The sequence below is a fragment of the Vombatus ursinus genome, unplaced genomic scaffold (genome assembly GCF_900497805.2).
Source record: "Vombatus ursinus unplaced genomic scaffold, bare-nosed wombat genome assembly UNPS02014825.1, whole genome shotgun sequence".
Classification (NCBI taxonomy): domain Eukaryota; kingdom Metazoa; phylum Chordata; class Mammalia; order Diprotodontia; family Vombatidae; genus Vombatus; species Vombatus ursinus.
The window spans coordinates 5,070,916-5,083,255 of record NW_020954603.1 but is presented as its reverse complement, the minus strand read 5'-3'; the positions used below and the strand labels follow the sequence as shown (position 1 = coordinate 5,083,255).

At 50.6% G+C, this 12,340-nt stretch overlaps 1 protein-coding gene across 4 annotated transcripts in view; it reads left to right on the top strand.

Annotated features, from left to right (window-relative positions):
* TTC39A (tetratricopeptide repeat domain 39A) overlaps nt 1–12,340 on the top strand; it is a 73,428-nt gene that overhangs the window by 24,216 nt on the left and 36,872 nt on the right. The window lies entirely within an intron of this gene.

Below are 12,340 nucleotides of genomic sequence, written 5' to 3'. Positions count from 1 at the left end.
AGAGAGAGAGAGAGAGAGAGAGAGCGCGCGCGCGCGCGCGCACACACACACACACACACACACACACACACTTCAGGATTGTTTAGCAATGCATCTGCTGCCATTCTTGATGGATCCTGCCTGCCGATGCTAATCCCAATGTTGTAAATCAAGGCCCTTGGTGATATAGTAAGCAATCTTCGTGAGTGTCTCTGGCCAGCATATTCATCTCCTGGACGCTGCCCTGGTGCTGAGCCTCTCTGGCCTTGGCAAGGCTGTCGCTGGAATGAGTTCAGTGGTGCCGGCACAGCCCTCCTGATGCCAGGGTCACACTGGGGGAGGGAGGAGACAGAGGAGATGGGCTCCGGGGGAGGGATGACAGCAGCTCCCCTTCCTGGAGTGTTTGACAGCTTCTCGAAGGCTTTCTTCACATGTGAAGAAGATGAGGTGGGGATTATTACACCCTTTTTAGAGACGCAGAAACAGGCCAAGTGAGGTGAAGGGGCATGTAGAAGGTCGTGTAATTAGTAAGTGTCTCAGCTGGGATTCAGACCACTTCTCCTGCCTCTAAGGTCAGGGCTCTCGTGGGTGCATTTTATAGAATCTGTCCCATTCGAGGATCAGTTGAAGGGACTGAGGGCGTTTAGATGGCAGAGAACATGACAGTTGTCTTCAAGTGTCTAAAGGGCTGGCATTATGGGAGAATTAGCCTTGTTCTGTTCTGTCCCAGAGGGCAGAACCAGGAGCCGTGGGGGAAGGGACAAAGAGGTTGGGGTAGGCTGGATCGAAGGATGAACTCTGACAATGCGAGTTCTTCTGGGGGCACGTGATGAGCTCCCCGTCCGTGGAGGCTGCCCCAAGTGGAAGCTGGAGGATCGCTTGTCAGGGTGTTGTGGTAGGATGCTTAGTCAGGTAAGTGCTGGACCAGGACGCCCCTGGGGTTCCTTCCAGCTCTGAGACTCTGATTCTATGGTCCTGTCTCTTTGCTGTTTGGGGATGAAACCCTAAACAGGTGCCTCAGCAGGTTTGCAGCTGACCACTTGTCAGTTCTCAAGGATGGTCCTGCCCTTCACTCTTCTCTCTCTGCTTCCCAGCGCCTTGGAGCATGGGGCAGGCCAGGGGCAGATGTCCCACAGCTGCCCTGGGAGCCTGCTGCCCTGGGAGGTGGCTCAGAGCACAGCCTAGTGGTCCCGGCCCCAGCCACTTCTTTTTTTGGGGGGGGGTTAGGCAATGGGGTTAAGTGACTTGCCCAGGGTCATACAGCTAGTAAGTGTTATGTGTCTGAGGCTGGATTTGAACTCAGGTCCTCCTGAATCCAGGGCCAGTGCTCTATCCACTGCACCACCTAGCTGCCCCTCCCAGTCTCTTCTTGAAGGCTAAACCTTGAACCCCCACTGGGCAGCAGGAGGCATCTTTATTCATTGACTCCCCCACACCGATTAAGCACTGGCTGTGTGCAAGCCTCTTGGGATTGCAGGATTGAGTGCTGGGAGGGACCTGATTATCTCATCCAAACCCCAAATCCTGGAGAGGAGAAGGGAGGCGCCTCAAGTTACCCAGGTCATCCAGGCCTTGGGACCCAAAGCCAGGCTTTCCCCATCACAGTCTGGGTGCCCGAGAATCAGGGAAAGGGCATAGCTGGTGTCCTTGCCTTCAGCCAGAGAAAAGCCACTTGCATAAACAGGGTCATAGCATCTAGCAATGGGAGGGACCTTGGGGAGTCCAACCCCCTTGTTTTACAGAAGAGGAATTGGGACCCAGAAAGTTGAACCGACTGGCCCAGTCTCACCACCGTTTTGTGGCAGAGCCGGGGATTGAGCCTCAGTCCTCTGGCTCCCCCAATCATAGCCACTGCTCTGAGATACAAACAAGAATGTGATTGGTGCACCGAAGTAGCAACGCACACAGGGGTCAGGGGAAGAGAAGATCTCAGGGAGGGCTTCATGGAGGAGGTGGATATGATTGAAACAAGTGGCAATGAGGGGTGGGGTAGGAAGGCATTCCAGGCCTTGGGAAAGGCCGGAGCAAAGATGGGGAGATGAGAAAGTCCAGTGTTCAGGACACGGGGACTCAGAGGGAAGGGAAGTAAGATGAATCGAGGCTGGAAAGGTATGTCAGAGCTGGCTCTCTGGGGGCCTTGAATGCCACCCTAAGGGGTTCAGACTTTACTTGGCCATCAGTGGGAAGCCATGACAGGTCTTTGAGCTGGAGAGTGATGTGATCAGACCTGTGCCCTGGCATGATTGAGCTGGCAGCCCATGGAGGGCGGGTTGGAGGGGAGAGACAGAGGCAGGGAGGCTGACGGGGAAGCTATTGCAGTAGCCAGCCTGGGTGGGGGTGAGGGCCTGAGCTGGGGCATTGGCCGGGTGCTGATGATGGTAAAGAAGAGGAGATAAAATCACCAGGAGTTGGCCGCCTGAGGGGGAGAGAGAAGGCAGTTAGAGGTGACTGAGCTTCCAAGCCTGTATGGCAGGAAAGCTGGAAACGGGGACTGGTTTCAGGAAATGAAAAGTTCATTTCTGGCCAAGAGGAGCAGGAGGTGCTGAGGGAAATTGCAGCTGCCTCTGCCTGGCAGGCATCATTGGCCCGGGGTCCTACACCCCCCCCCCCCGGCCCCAGAACTGTCTAGCTCTTTGTGCTTGGCTCATTGGCCTGTGCACTTGTGCCTGGCACATAGTAGGTGCTTAGAAAATACTTCTTGCCCTCATGGAGGTGGAGCAGTTGAGCTGTGGGGACAGGAAGTCCAGATGAGGGCCCCGGCCTCTCTTCCACTGTGAGGCTGGCTGATCACTGACAGCACCTTTTCTCTGGGGCAGGCCCGCATCCCATGTTGTGACAGCTGGGACGGGAGGATCAGGCAGCAGAAAGCAGAGGCATCACACCCGACTGGCCCTGCCTGCTCTGCCCTGTGTCCTTCCTTAGCCCTCCTAGAAGGTGAAACTGGAATTAGGGGCATGGAAGAGGAGAAGGGCCGGGTTTGCTGCTTACACTTGGACCCCAAACCCCCAAATCAACTAATAATGACGATAAACTCCTAGTACCTTAGAGTTGGAGGCCTGTAAAGGTGGCTCCCGACCCCATGGGGCCGCTGTCCTCCTTGCCACCCTCATCCTGGCTTTCCCGTTGGGCTGCTTGTGGGTGGCAGCCCGCCCGGCCTGTGGCTCCTTCTGCCCCACAGTAACTGAGCCTGTCTGGGCGACGTGTGGGCTGGGCTCCCGTCCCTTAGGGCTGGGACCAAAAGAAAGACCCACCTGCTCAGGTTGGCATGGTGTGGGGTGGTGGTGGTGGGGTGTGTGTGTGTGTGTGTGTGTGTGTGTGTGTGTGTGTGACGAGTATGTAAGTGGACGTGTATGTGTGTATGTGTGGTATATGTGGTGTATGTGTGTGTGGTGTCTGTGTGACGAGTATGTAAGTGTGTGGGTATGTATGTGTGTATGTGTGGTATATGTGGTCTATGGTGTGTATGTGTGTGTGGGGTGTGTGTGTGATGAGTATGTAAGTGTGTGGGTGTGTATGTGTGTATGTGTGGTATATGTGGTGTGTGTGTGTGTGTGTGTATGGAAGAGACATTCCTGGATTTATTCCAGCTAATTAAATCCTGCCGGCAGAACAGTCCTACCAGCAGACATTTACTTCAGGCTTGTGAAGTGTTGGCTTAGCTCTAGTATCTCTGGCGCTTCCCAGCTCCCCCCTTGAGGCCCACTGGAATGTAAGCTCCCAGAGGGCAGAAGTCGCTTCCCTCTTGTCTTTTGTATCTCAGTGGGCTTAGCCCAGGGCCAGGCCCTAGTCAGCACTTACTTCCCAAAGCCTGCTTGATTGATCAATTGATTGATTGATGTTCCAGGTGAGGAAACTGAGACTCATAGCAGTGAAATGTCTGCCTGAGATCACCCAGTGGGTGAGCAGTAAACCCAGGGCCTCTGTATCCAAATCAGATGCTCTTTATACAGCACCAGCACTCCTGGAATAGCTTGGCATGATGCCATGGTCTGGTGGCTAGAGACTGGACGTGGAGTCAGGAAAACCTGGGTTCCAATCTCACCTTTGACATGTTTCAATTTCCTTTTCTGTAAAATCAGGGGACCTCTAAGATCCTTTCCGCTCTAAATCTGTGACCCTATATGTAGAAGGAGTTGAGATTTTCCTCCTCTGTGCATTTATTTCTTTTTTTCACACTTTGTTTAGTGAACACCTGTCATAGGCAAGGTTCCCTGCTGGGCCCTGTTGGGGAGACAAAGATGGGATGGCCCTACTCTGGTCCCACCGGGCCCTCTATCTAATAGGAAGTAGAGGGCACACAATCAAATCACTGTCCCCGCTGACTCGATGGAGCAAAGGTCCCTAAAGAGGTCCTGGCATCTTACCAGAGGGTGATCGTGTATATGGGGCCCCCTCATGGACCTTCTCAGCTCAGCTCCTTGAAGAAGGCCCCTGTCCCTGCTGGGCATGGACATTGCCCTGTGCGTCCCCCTCAGCTCTGTATGGCTGTGGGCAAATTAGAGATTGAGATAATTCACAGTCCCTGAGGTATCTATCTGGGAAATCAGGAAGATGCTTGTGCAGGTCAGTACTTCAGGGAGTTCCTAGGCTGGGTGAGGCCTGAGGGGGAAGACCACTGCCACCTGGGGGCTCCCAGGAGGCTTCTGGGAGGGAAGGGTTGAGTTGGGCCTCAGGGGACAGGTAGGAATTGAGCAGGTAAAGAGCAGAGGGAGCTAGGGGATTCCAGGAATAGGTGATAGCCTGAATGAGGGCTTGGAAGCCTAGAGTCAGTCAGCCAGCATTTATTAAGGACCTGCTCTGTGCTAAGCATACACACCCCCGCCCCCACATACACATACACACATACACATACCACCCACATACATATACACCACACACATCACACACACATATACACACACCACACATACACACACACACCACACACACACATACACACACACCAACCACATACACATAGACCACACACATCCACACATACCACACACACGTACACACACATATACACACACCACACATACACACACACACACACACCATATAAATGCAAATGGAAAAAAAGACATTTCCTTCCTTTTAAGGGGCTTACGTTCTAATGGGGGATGAGTAGAGTCTAAAGAGTAAAGGTGGGGAAGGCATTGTAGAAGTTCAGAGAGGCTAAGGGCCTGCTAGAAAGGAGTGCCCCCTCATCCAATCCAGCCCATCTGGAATCAGCACTATGACTGACCTGCCTAGTGGCTGTGGAAAGAAAGAAAGAGAGAGAGAGAAAGAATGAAAGGAAAGAAAGGAAGGAAGAAAGAAAGGGAAAGAAAGAAGAAAAGAAAAAGAATTTAGTAAGTATTTAGTATGTGATAGGCACAGTGCTCAGTTTTGGGGTTACAGATGTCAAAGCAAGATGATTCCTGGCCTCGAGTTTCGTACATTTTAGTGAGGGAGATAACACATAGAGGGGCATGAGTGGTGCTTAGGCAAGGGTGTTGGTCTGATTATTGTCCTCAGACCAGAGGAGAGGTGGAATCCCAAAGTTCAGCCACTTCTCAGGCAGTTACCATTTTCATAACTTAAAAGTCATAGAATGTGAATGCTGGAAGGGACCATCGTCTCCCTACTCATCCTTTAAGGCCCCTCTCTAATGCCACCTCATCCAGGAAGTCTTTCCTGATCAGGCCACCCTATATGATATCTCCCTTCTCTGAAGTCAGCACTCTGTCCCCCTTGTGTGACTTTTAGAAAATCCTAAGTTACAGTTTCCTAGGGACTTCCCTTGGCCCCCCTCCCAGCCTGCCCATGTGGCAGGCCCTCTGCAAGTGTCTAGGCTCCCCACACTTTCCCCGTTTCCAGGTGTCCAGCATACCTTGCCATGCTGGTGGAAACCAGAGTGTGGGTAGTTTCTGCCCCTGGTCCCTGGTGTCCTAAGGAGGTGTTCCTCAGGGCCCCTGCACTCGGGTCTTCCCCAGGGGAGGGTGAGAAGCCTGGCTGCCTACTGAGGTTTGGCGATGTCCAGGATGCCCACACTGACTGTCAGATGTGCTGGGAGACCACCTAGCTTAACCTGAGTGGAATGTCAGCTTCCTGATACCAAGGGCCTAAAACAAATCAGGACAGGCCAAAAGAAAATGAGGCAGCGGGCTGAATGGTTTTCTTCTATGGATTCCCTAGATTGGTCTACTTTGTCTTCGTGGGCCTGTGCTGTAATACTCCTTATAAACCACAGTTCAGTGGCTTGGTGGATAGAGCTTTGGGCCTGGAGTCAGGAAGACCTGAGTTCAAATCATTAACCGCTGTCAGCCTCAGTTTTCTCATCTATAAAATGGGACAGTGGCAGCACCTACCTCCTAGAGTTGTTGTGAGGATTAAATGTTTTAAGATATGAAAGGTGCTTCGCAAACCTTAAAGTGCTGTGACTATAAAAGTTCAAGAGACATAGTTTCTGGGTAATTAATCATTTTGTTAATCATACTAGCAGATAATTAATAAAAGGGGTCAGCGGCACTCTTGAATGCTAGAGACCCTTCATGGAAGCCACTCAGTACTTATATGCCCTTGAAAGAGTGGGTGTTCTGAGGTTGGTAATCAATTCTGATTAGTTAACAAGTAATGAGAGAATGAGTATTATAATGAGTGGTGGGCTTATTCTCATGAGGGTCTGGGGGACCGTGACTCTGATCACTCAGTCTTGGTCAGAGAGTTTAACTATACCCATATTGCCCTGTCTGGGGTAATCTGGACAAAAGGGGAATCCACTTTTACCCAGACCTGTCTGTGTAAAACACTCACACAATCTGGTGGGCCAGATTGCATCAATTCGCCCAAATTTCTTTGCCTTTTGATCAGGTCTGGGTTTTCCAGTTGGGTCAGTTTCGCCCAAGATTTCATCTCATTATGAGCCCTATGCTTCAGAGGCTCACTGGGTAACCTACAGGGGCTGATTTCTAAATGAGGAAAGGAAGGGGAAAACCTTGGTCCTGATTCAGTAATTGGCTATTAATATAGGAGAGAAATAATCATTTCTCTCAGTGCTACATTCGTGTTAATTATGACCATTATTATTTATTTATTATAATTATTATCATCATCATCTTTGTCATTGTTATATACCTGAGGATGATGCTGTCCTCTCATTTCTTTTAGATTTCCAAAGAAAGGCCTTCAACTCCAACATCTCACAACTGGGACAGAATAGGCTAGAATCAGAGGGCATGGGCTCCAGCCCTCATCACCACAGTAATCTGGGTGACCTGTTTCTTCATGTATTAGATGAGAGAGTTGAGCAAGATGGAGGCAAACAGAGAGAGAGGTTAAGTGACTTGCCCGGGGTCACACAGCGAGGGAGTGTCTGAGGTCAGATGTAAATTTGGGTCTTCCTGACTCCAGGCCTAGAGCTGTATCTGATGCTGTCTAGCTGCTTCCTAATAAGGCAGAACATATTGAGCTTAAAATGTTTACAGGATGTCCAGGCCAAAATATCCAATAGTTATTTGGAGATGCAAATCTGGAGGTCAGCAGCTAGATAAGTAAACCTGAGAATCATTAGCTTGGGGTGATAACTGAATCCATGGGAACTGATAAGATTGTCAAGTGAAATAATGCTTAGAGAGAAGAGAACCCAGGACAGAGCCTTGGGGGACACCCACAGATTAGCAGACCTGGCCTGGATGAGGATCCAGGAGAGACTGAGAAGGATCTGTCCAGGAGGAGAGCAGAGGGAGGGAGGGAGGGAGAAAGAGGGGGGGGGGAGAGAGACAGAGAGAGAGAGAGACAGAGACACATACAGAGAGACAGAGACATATACAGAGAGAGAGACAGAGACAGAAAGAGACAGAGAAAAACAGAGACAGAGACACATACAGAGAGACAGAGACAGAGAGAGACAGACACCCAGAGAGAGTGTGTCCAGGAGGAGAGGCTGATGGACAGTGTCAGAGGCTGCAGGGGGTCAGCAAGGATGAGGATTGAGACGAGGCCATTGGGTTTGGCAGCTAAGAGCATGGTGACTTTGGAGAGAGCAGTTTGGGTGGAATGACGAGGCTGGAAGCCGGATGGTGGAAGGAGGGGAAGGAGGCACCTGTTCTGCCGCCTTCCAGAGGAGGTTGGCCCCAGAAGGAAGGAGAGAGGTGAAGGCCAGCTGTTGGGGATGGACTGTCAAGGGAGGGTTTCTTGAGGATGGGGAGCCATGGACTGTGTTTGTTGGCAGGAGGAAGCGGCAAGTAGACAGGGAGAGATTGAAGATAAATGAGAGAGTGAGGATGGTAGAGGGGGCAATCTGCTAGAGAAGGTGGGATGGAACGGGATCCCTTGTGCTCATGGAGGGCTCGCTTTGGCCTGGAGAAGGGTGTCCTCAGCCTGTGAGACAGGTGAAGGTGGAGGCTGAGTCAGAGGCATCTGGGGGAGTTGAGGAGGAGGGGAGAAGAGGGAGCTCTTAGTGAATTTTGTCGGTGAAATATGAGAAAAGGCTTTTGTCTGAGAGGGTACAGGGAAGGGGAGCCCTGGGAATTTTAAGGAGGGACAAAAAGGTTTGGAAAAACTACTTTGGTGAGTGAGATAGGGAGGTGTGAAAGGACTGTCTTGCCATAGTGAGGGCCCAGTGGCGATGGTGTCGCATCAAGTTTGACGTTTTTATGATTGTGTCCGTTCTTGTGCAGCCCGGGAGTAGGAGGGCGGGAAGAATCCATGTTTGAGGCCAGCAGGTCAAGATCTTTGCTAGGTTAAGGGAGTGAGGGACTGGCCCCTGCTGAGGGTTTTGGATTAGAGCTATGTGTCAAACTCAAACAGAAGGGGAGGGGCACTAATCCATACATAAGCATCCCCATAGGCTCCCATATTGACTTAGTTTTTAAGTGTGAGGTTATCTATGTTTTATTGCATTTTTATTTATTTTGTTTAATATTTCCTGATTTCACTTTAATCTGGTTCAAGTGGCATCGGATGCTGCCCCGTTTGAGGCTTCTGGACTAGGGGAGCTTTGAGGTCTCGTCCCAGCCCCAGATCCTTGGATCCCACCTACAGAGTCAGACCCTCAGTATAATTCCTAATATGAGGATGAAGTGAGGTCATATGTAGCAATGTGTGTAAAGTGTTGGCAGATCTCAGTGCTTTCTAAGTGCCATTTAATAATTTTTAAATTAATTAATTTATCTTTAGTTTTCAGCATTGACTTCCATGAGCTTTTTTTTTTTTTTTTTTTTTTTTGGCTAGGCAATGGGGTTAAGTGACTTGCCCAGGGTCACACAGCTAGTAAGTGTTATGTGTCTGAGGCCGGATTTGAACTCAGGTCCTCCTGAATCCAGGGCCGGTGCTCTATCCACTGCACCACCTAGCTGCCCCACTTCCATAAGCTTTTGAGTTTTTATTTTTCTCCCTCCCTCCCCAAGATGGCCTGCAATCTGATATAGGCTGTACATATACATTCCTATTAAATATATTTTCACATTAGTCATGTTGTAAGGAAGAATTAGAATCAATGGGAGGAACCATGAGAAAGAAGAAACAAAACAAAACGAAAAAGCAAATATTTGATAGACTTAGCCCTTCTCAGCAACACAAGTACCTAAGACATCTCCAAAGGCCTCATGATGTAAAATGCTATACACATCCAGAGAAAGAACTATGGCGTCTGAATGCAGATCAAAGCATACTATTTGCTTTTTTTTTTCTTCTGTTTTGTTCTGTTTATTCTTTCTCGTGGTTCCTCCCATTGGTTCTAATTCTTACTTATAACATGACTAATGTGAAAGTATGTTTAATAGGAATGTGTATGTACAGCCTTTATTAGATTGCACACTGTCTTGGGGAGTGAGGGGGAGAAAAATTTAAAACTCAAAAGCTTATGGAAGTGATTGTTGATAAATCAGAATAAATTAATTAAAAAAAATAAAATGAGCTGGAGAAGGAAATGGAAAAAAAATAATAGAAAGTTAGTCATCGCACAGTGTGGCTGTATGTGATGTTCTCCTGGTTCTGCTCACTTTACTCAGCATCAGTCTATATAAGTCTTTCCTGGTTAAGTGCCAGTTTTTTTAATGGGGGCTGGGGAAAGAGATGATTTCTCTGGTCCCTCCTAGTTCTGGGTCTTGGATCTGGTCTACCTCTGTGGCCCACTGGGACCACATGTTGCCCCTGGGCCTCTGCTCAAGGATGGGAAACTCCAGTGGCTTCCAGAAGGAGCCTTCCCTGTCTTTGGGGGCAGGCCCCTTGCCCAGGACTCCCTTTTTCCAGGGAGGGCCAGAGAGGGGAAGGAAGGGGAAGGGACAGACCTTCTAGTAGCAGTTTTAGAGATGCTAAGAAAGGTGGAAAAAGAGAGGCAGGTGGGGAAACAGAAGGTCCTTGGCCAGTCGACTGTTCTTAGTGGGGCAGGGCTGCTGGTCTGAAATTCCTCTCCCCACTCACCACAGTTAGGCTCTCGCAGCCATGCCCACTGACACTCCTCCACCCTGAAGATTTCCAAAGCTCTTTCCTCACAACACTGAGGAAATCACTACGCTGCGGTAGGTATGGTAGCCCCTATTTTATGGATGGGGAAACTGAGGCCCAGAGACAGACAGACTGTTTTGCACATGCCCAGGGAGTACGTGCCAGGGCTCAGAGAGAAAAGCCCAGCCTTCCAGTTCCAAGCTCTGGGCTCTTTCCCAGCCTGTCTTAGGCAGGTGCCGGTGGTTGGCTGGCCCCTGCATAAACCATGCCCCACAGATGGTTTGGCAGCTGCTTCCTACTGGGGGAAGGACTGGTTTTTCCACCAAGATCTGTTTACCTCAGAGGGGGAACAATCACACACACACAAATCGTCTTAGTCTGATGAAGTTTATTTGGTTTTTGGTGTATTTGCAAATGTCCAGTCCACCTTTCTTTTAGGCTACGAGCCGGAGTCACAGTAGGGAGAGCTTGCTCTCGTCTGGGCCCTGGCCCCTCCCCCTCTTGGGGCCCCTGAGGAAGGGGATCCCATGGAAGGCTTCCTAAGGGCCCTTCCAGCTCTGACTTGTGGTTCCAAGTAAGAGGAGAGGAGGGAGGGAGAAGCCCAGCAAACATCCCTGAAGCACCTACTGTGCACCAGCCCTTGCACAAGACTCTCGGGAGACAAAGACCAGAAGGCATTCATCCCTGCCCACAAGGAGCTTCCATTCTACCAGGCAGAGACAAAGAAATAGGTGAAGATAACCTAGGTACATAGACAGTGAAATAAAGTGCAGGAACAATATAGGAAGGAGAGAATACTGACAATGGGGGAGACCCGGGAAGGCTTCAAGGGGGAGGCAGTAGCTGACCTTAGCCTTGAAGGAGGGCAGGGGGCACATCCTGGCCAAAGGCACAGGGGAGGAGTGGGAGATAGTGTCGAGTCTGAGGGATGGCTGTGTGGAGTTCACAAAGGGGAATGATTTGAAATCAGACTGGAAAGGTAGGTGGGAGTCGTGGAGGTGACAGGGAGTGCAGGGACTGACTTGGTCAGACCTGCATGGACCCAGGGGGCCAGTTCAGGGGCTCCTGCCTCTCTCCAGGGCCTGAACGGGGGTGGGCGTTGTGTGAGAATTGTTGGGGGAGGTGCAGTGTAGAATGGGCAGCACTTAGCTCCTCACTGGTATTTGGGGGAAGCAGGAACCTGCCGAGCAACGATGACCATGCCCTGGACTGAAAGAGGGAGGCCTCCTTAGGGGATCTCCTTGGGAATCGAAGGGTCTGTGAAGGCTGCACGGTCTGGGTGTGGTGCTCTACCCCGCATGGCCTGTGTGACCTTCTGTCTCCTCATAGTAAAATAAGGGGGTTGGGCCCTGGCGGCTCTGGGTCAGTGGTCCCAGAGGGACAGGGCCCATGGACCATCCAGCCCCCTTCAGAGCAGAGAAAGGAATAGCCGCTGCAGCACCCCCACTGGGGGGTCAAGACCACTGGTGAGGAGGAGCCTGTTTCACACTGGGACAGCTGTCCTTGTTAGGAAGGAACTTTGTCTTGATACCCCGCCTAAACTACCCTCTTTACAAGTTCTACCCATTAACTCCATTTTGAACACGTGGAGTTCAGTGTGTTGATGGGACTTTGAGGAGTAGACGGGAGCTCAGGGAAGATCCTGCCCTGGATGGATAGACCTGGGAGCATTAAATCCATGGCAGCTGATGAGGTCTCCTGGGGAGACAGTGAGTCCCCTCCTTGACTTGGATTCGGTACGTTTGAGGTTCCTTCCAACTCTGAGATATCCTGAGTTTGATTAGAGAGAGTACAGGACAGAGCCTGGGGAACAGCATTCACTGTTTGGGGGCCTGACGAGGATGAGGAGCCCACAGAGGGGACAGAGAGTGGGCAGAGGGAAAGACGAGGACACTGGGAAAGAGAGACACAGAGAGAGAGACAGAGACAGAGACAGACAGGGAGAGAGAGA